The 6,770-nt window shown below is 39.7% G+C and overlaps 1 pseudogene; it reads left to right on the forward strand.

Moving 5' to 3' along the window:
• Positions 1-4,148: 4,148 nt before the first annotated feature.
• On the forward strand, positions 4,149-4,604 carry LOC144455714 (ubiquitin-like FUBI-ribosomal protein eS30 fusion protein pseudogene; annotated as a pseudogene).
• Positions 4,605-6,770: the final 2,166 nt, after the last annotated feature.

Genomic DNA, 6,770 nt, shown 5'->3' on the forward strand with positions numbered 1-6,770 from the left:
TGAGCCTGGGGTGGGATGAGCTTGCGTTTGATGTACAGCAGTTTCTGTCTGACCTCAAATGCAATAAATAACAGTTTCATCTCCACACCTTGTTTACAGTTCAGGCACAGACACCAGCTGCCGTATTTTACTTGGTGTTTGCACTCAGCTCCGGATGGATGAGTTGGCAGCCCAGCCTTGCGATTTTTCTTTTTTTCTTAATTTGAATTTTTTCCCTTCATTTATTTCAGAATCCTACTTTTTCAACCATTTTTTAAAAAGTGCTATTTAAAAAGGTGCTTGCACAGCATAAGGCAGCACAGCGCAGTAAACGAACTCTGTTGCATTTTGCTCTCATTAAAGTTTCCTATCAGCCCCTGCTGGTCAGGAAAGTGAGAGAGATGAAATTATACTTTAGGCTTATGCCAACTGTTGCCAAGTACCTTCCATATACGACTCACTGTCCTTAGTCCTGGGGTCGGGATGAAGTGATGTAAAAATAAGAACTGGCCCCTGCCTTCAAGGAACTTAACACCAAAAGGCGATATTTCCCCCCTATATTTGGAATGGATTCCCTCCCTTCTCCACAATGTCTTTTTCCCCTCTCTTCTTTCTCAATCCTTTTTCTTCTTTCAAGGTCTGACTTGGGTGGGAGCCTTCTCTAACCTGCATTGAAGTGATTTTTGTATACTTGAAATTGATCCTACCACTCTGAGGATTTCCTGTGTTCATTTTTTATAACAGTTAAACAAAATACATATTCTCTATCTTGATTCTGGTAGAGGGAAATATTTCGGTAGCAGTCGAGACTGGTCATAGAATTATTCTTAATTCTGCTGTCTTTTACTGGGGCCTTCATTTCTCATTTAACAGTAATCAAGCAGCAAATATTTTTGAATGCTTATTAAGGGCCAGGAACTGTGCTAGATGTTGGAGATACAAATAAACGTCCTCATGAAATTTCTAATCTAGAGGGGGGAAGCAATATGTAAATAAATAAGTAGATATAAGATACATTTATAGAGAAAAGGCAATGTGGGAGCTCAGTCTTGAAGGAAATCAGGGAAATTGAGCAGCATATGGGTGGGTGGGGGAACAAAACTTTCTAGATGGGAAGACAGCCATTGAAAAAGTATAGAGAACAGAGATGTAATGTGTTCCAGGAACTGCAAGTAAGGTGATATTCCTGAATGATAGAGTGCATTGTAATTGTACTTATTGTTCTTTTGGCTCTATTTCTTCACTCTTTGTCAATACATATTTCTCTAAATTCTTCCTAGTTGTCATTTCATATGGAGAACTAATACTTTATTGCATTTACATACTACAATTTATTCAAGTATTCCCTAATTGGCAGGTACCAACTTCACTTCTAGCTTTTGGGGTTTGGTTTTCTTTTGCTACCACAACAACTATAGTCATGCAGTTTTGGTATATATTGGACCTTTCCCTTTCATTTTCTTCTTTGGGGTGTTGCTGGGTCAAAAAGCATATAAAACTGTAGAGGACTTCTAGGAGACCAGATGGTGGAATAAGCAGTAAATCGCTATAATTCTCTCATATTCACCTCCATACAACCATAAAATAGAGCCCCAAAACGAATTCAGGAAGAGCAGAACCAGCAAAAGGATGGGGTACAACAATGTTTTAGCCCAAGTAACTTGGAATATTGGCAAGAAAGGCCCATCTCACTTAGGTAAAAGGAGAGCATGACCCAGAATAGCAAGTGTTGCAATAAGCCAGCAGCAAACCCTACCTTAGTAAACCAGTGAGAGATCCTGGGCCCCAGTATGGTAGGGCAGGCAAACCCCAACACCAGGAACCCCCATACGCCTTAGCATAGCCAGGGGAACTGGCAGACTCCAGCTCCAAGAATTACATTGTGCTTCAGTATACCCCCGAGCAAACAGGCATCCTCCAGAAGCCAGACCTCCAAGTGCTTCAGCACAGTTCTGGGCAAACAGGCAGCCTCCAGGGGCTAGACCACCAACTGCTTCAGTGCAGCCCCAGGTAAAAGCAGAAACAGCCCGCTGGGACTCAGCACACATCAAATCCCACCACTATGACCGCAGCTCCGCACCAGGTAAGCTGCCAGACCCCTACAGTCCCCAGCAGCACCAGCCACCCCCATCCCATCCCCTGAGCACACACTAGACAGGAGGGTCCCTCATGGGCCTCAGGGTGACATCAATGCAGCACCAGGTAAACAGCCAGGGCCTGCAGTCACTGCACAAGAAGCCTGAGACAGTGTCCCTCCTGCCCTGGGATCAGAGTTCCAATTTAAAAGAAAGAAAAAAAGCCCCCAAAAGATGAGCAAAGAACAACAACAACAACAACAACAACAACAAAGAAAAATCTGACCGTAGGAAGTTATCGTGGGCACAGGGAAGATCAAGCCACAAACTCAGAAGAGGACCACAGTGTCAAAACACCTATGGGCAAAACCCTAAAGTAAAATGGGAAGTGGTCTCAAGCCCAGAAAGAACTCATGGGAGAGCTCAAAAAGGAGCTTAAAAATCATATAAGAGAAGTAGAAGAAAAATCGGCAAATGAAGTGAGAGGGATGCAAAGGAATTATGAAAAAAAGAGTCAACATCTTGGAAAACTTCTTGAAAAGTAGGATTGGCTAAATGGAAAAGGAGATACAAAAATCTACTGAAGACGACCACTCTTTAAAGAGTACCACTGGCCAAATGGGAAATAAAGTACAAAACCTAATGAAAGAAAACAATACCTTAAATCGAGCAAGTGGAAGCTAATGACTCTGTGAGACATCAAGTATCAATCAAACAAATTCAAAAGAATGAAAAAAATGGAAGAAAATGTAAAAATATCTTGGGAAAAACAACTGGCCTGGAAAATAGATCCAGGAGAGACAATGTCAGAATCACTGCACTACCTGAGAGCCGTCATCAAAAGGAGAACCTGGAGAACATCTTTCAAGGAAGACTGCCCTGATGTCCTAGAACCAGAGGGCAAAATAGGTATTGAAAAAATCTACCAATCACCTCAGGAAAATTAAAACCTCCAAGGAATTGTAACCAGATTTCAGAAGGATTAGATCAAGGGGAAAAATACAAGTGGCCAGAAAGAAACAATTCAGATATCAGGGAGCCACAATGAGGATTACGCAGGACTTGGCAGCTGCAACATTAAAGGACCGGAGGTCATGGAAGATGATACTCCAGAAGGCAAAGGAGCTAGGACTATGGCTAAGAATCACTTACCTGGCAGAACTAAGCATAATACATCAAGGGGGAAAATGGCAATTCAATGAAATAGAGAGATTTGAAGCTTTCACAAGGAGAAGACCAGCACTAAACCAAAAATGTGATCTCTGATATCAAGACCCAAGAGAAGCATAAACAGGTAAAAAGGGAAAAGGAAACATAAGATATGCAATAGAACGAAACTGTTTATTGGTAGATGATACTTGTAATCCTTAAAAAAATATATCACTAGTAATACAGCTAGAAGGAATACACCTAGAAAATGTGGGTGGGTATAAGGTGAATTTGAGGGGATAACAAAAAATTAAGGGATGAGGAAGAAGACTACAATGGGTGCAGAAGGAAGGGAGAGGTAGAATGGGGTAAATTATTTCACATGAAGAGGCACACAAGACCTATTGCAGGGGAAGGGAATATGAGGGGGTTGGCAATGAGCGTCTCTTGAACCTTACATTCATAAGCATTGACTTAAAGAGGGAATAATACACACAATCAGTTGGATATAGAAATTGACCTTACCTGACAGGAAGTAGGATGGGAGGAGATTAAGTAAAGGGCAGAGAATGGGGACTGACAGAAGGGAGGGCAGATCAGGGGAGGTGGTAGATGGAAGCAAAACACTGGTGAGGAGAGAAAGGGTGAAAGAAGAGAGAGGACGAGCAGGAGGGAGAATAGGTTGGAGGGAAATACACAGTCATTCACATAACTGTGAATGTGAATGGGATGAACTCTCATAAAATGGAAGGGATAGCAGAGTGGACAAACTAATATTTTGTCAACCCAAAGACCACAGCTTTTGGGATAAAAACTCACTATTTGACGAAAGCTGCTGGGAAAACTGGAAAACAATAGGACACAAATTAGGTATAGACCAACATCTCACACCATATATCAAGATAAGTCAAAATGGAGCAGGACTAGCATGTCCAAGTCGCCACCATGCAGCTGTTTGGACATATGCAGGCTCTGCACACCCTCAAGACGACAGGGCAGGAGACCATCACCCAGATCAAGGCCCACGTGGCATCCCTGCAAAGCATAGCTCCTGAGGACCAGGTCCTGCTTCTAGATGGCTGCCCGCTGGAGAATGAAGCCATCTTGGGGCAGTGCAGGGTGGAGCCTCTGGCCACTCTGGAAGTGGCTGCTTAGATGCTAGGAGGTAAAGTCAATGGTTCTTTGGCCTGAGCTGGAAAACTGAGGGGTCAGACTCCCAAGGTGGACAAGCAGAGGAGGAAGAAGAAGAATAAGGCTGGGTGTGCTAAGAGGAGGATGCAGTACAACCTATGCTTTGTCAGCATAGTGCCTACCTTTGGCAAGAAGAAGGGCCCCAATGCCAACTCCAAATCCCCTGGTACTTTGTCTGTTCCAAATAAAGCCACTATGACTCAAAAATAAAAAGATAAGTGAAAATGGGTGTATGATTTAGACATAAAGGGTGATACCATAAGCAAATTAGAAGAGCAGGAAATAGTCTACCTGTCAGATCTATAGGGAGTGGGAAGAATTCATGACCAAACAAGAGATAAAGAACATTATGAAATGCAAAATAGATAATTTTGATTATATTAAATTAAAAATATTTTGCACAAACAAAACCAAGATTAGAAGGAAGGCAGAAAGCTGGGAAACAATTTTTACAGTAAGTGACTCTGATAAAGTCCTTATTTCTCAAATATATAGAGAATTGAGTCAAATTTAGCAGAATACAAGCTATTCTCCAATTGATAAATGATCAAAGGATATGAATGGACAGTTTTCAGATAAAGACTTCAAAACCATTCATAGGTATATGAAGAAGTTCTCTAATTTTGATTAGAGAAATAGAATAAAAATGACTCTGAGATACCACCTCATACCTATCAGATTGGCTAATATGACAAAAAAGGAAAATGATGAAGTTTGGAGAAGTAGGAATATTGGGATACTAATATACTATTGGAGTTATGAACTGACCCAACCATTCTGGGGGCCAATTTGGAACAAACCCCAAAGTGCAACCAAAGTGCATACTGTTTGATCCAGCAATACCACTATTAGGTCTGTATCCAAGGTTATCATAAAAAAGGGAAATGGACCTACATGTGCAAATATATTTATAGCAGCCCTTTTTATGGTTCCAAAATATTGGAAATTGAGGGGATGCCCATTAATTGGGGAATGACTGTACAAGCTATGGTATGTGAATGTAATGAAATTATGAACAGGCAGGTTTCAGAAAAAACTGGAAAGACTTAAAAGAACTGATACAAAGTGAAATTAGTAGAATGAAGAAAACATGGTACCCAGTATCAGCAGCTGGGTGATGACCAACCACAAATGACTCAGCTCTTCTCAACGACATGACAATCTAAAACAAGGACAAAAGACTCATGAAGGAAAATGAATCCATATCGAGATAAAGAACTGATGGATTGTGAATGCAGATAAAAGCAGATTTTTCTCACTTAAATATTTTTTGTGTTTTTCCATTTTGATCTGTTTCTTTTATTTGCATCTGTGATCAATATAGAAACGTGTTTTATATGATAGCACATTTATAAGCTATATCAAACTGCCTCCCATTTTCAGAAGAGGGGTGGGGAGGAAGAGAGGGAGGAAAATTCAGAACTGTAAATATTGTAAAAATGAATGCTAAAATTTTTCTTGACATGTAACTGAGGAAAAAATACTATCTTAACAAAAAAAACATATAAAACACTTAGTAACTTTTTCTTGAATAATTCCAATTTCCTCCCAGAACTGATAGATCAATCTACAGCTCTACTAAAAATGCATTAGTGTATCTGCCTTTCCTAGCCATTCTAATATGCACTATTTTTATCTTTAACTGTTGTTTTTGTTCTTTGTATTTGTTTTCCATTTTGCAGTATAATTATTTGTTCATTTGTCACATCTCTCCAGCCAGAGTGTAAGCTCCCTGTAGACAGTCCTGTGTCTTATTTAATCCTTATATTTTCAGTAGTGAACATCAAAAGGACCTTGTATTGTGGGTGGCTTAATAAACATTTGTTGATTTGAATTGATAGATTCATAATCTTATTCTTGTCTTGGATATTTAGAATACATAATTCAGAATTTGTTCTGAACCTTCAGAATACAGATGATTGTAGTGAAAGGAAAATTGATAGGCACATAGAGGAGTGTAAAGTGTAATAGAACCTGTGTTCAAATCCTGCCTGTGATATTAGCTTTGATATCTTGTCCCAAATCACTGTATTTCTTTGAGGCTCTGTAAAATAGCAATAATAATCCCAGTTCTGTCAATCAAGAGGACCTATGACTGAGTCCTCTTACTTCTGATACTTATTGGCTTTATGACCCTAGACAACTCATTTAACTTCTCAGTGCTTTAACTTACTTTCTAAGACCATAAGTTGGCAAGTCAGGGCCAATCTGCATTGGTATGAAAAATTAGAAGATAAACACATCTTGTACTTTTCTTAGCTATGGGACTGGGATGAATTCTTAACCAAATAAATGTTAGAAACATTTCAAACATAAAATAGATAATTAGATGAAATTGGAAAACTTTGGTTTTTTATGAACTTGGTCAGTTCTTAA

The sequence above is a fragment of the Phascolarctos cinereus genome, unplaced genomic scaffold, assembly GCF_003287225.1.
Source record: "Phascolarctos cinereus isolate Bilbo 61053 unplaced genomic scaffold, phaCin_HiC Scaffold_2;HRSCAF=192, whole genome shotgun sequence".
Taxonomy (NCBI): Eukaryota; Metazoa; Chordata; class Mammalia; order Diprotodontia; family Phascolarctidae; genus Phascolarctos; species Phascolarctos cinereus.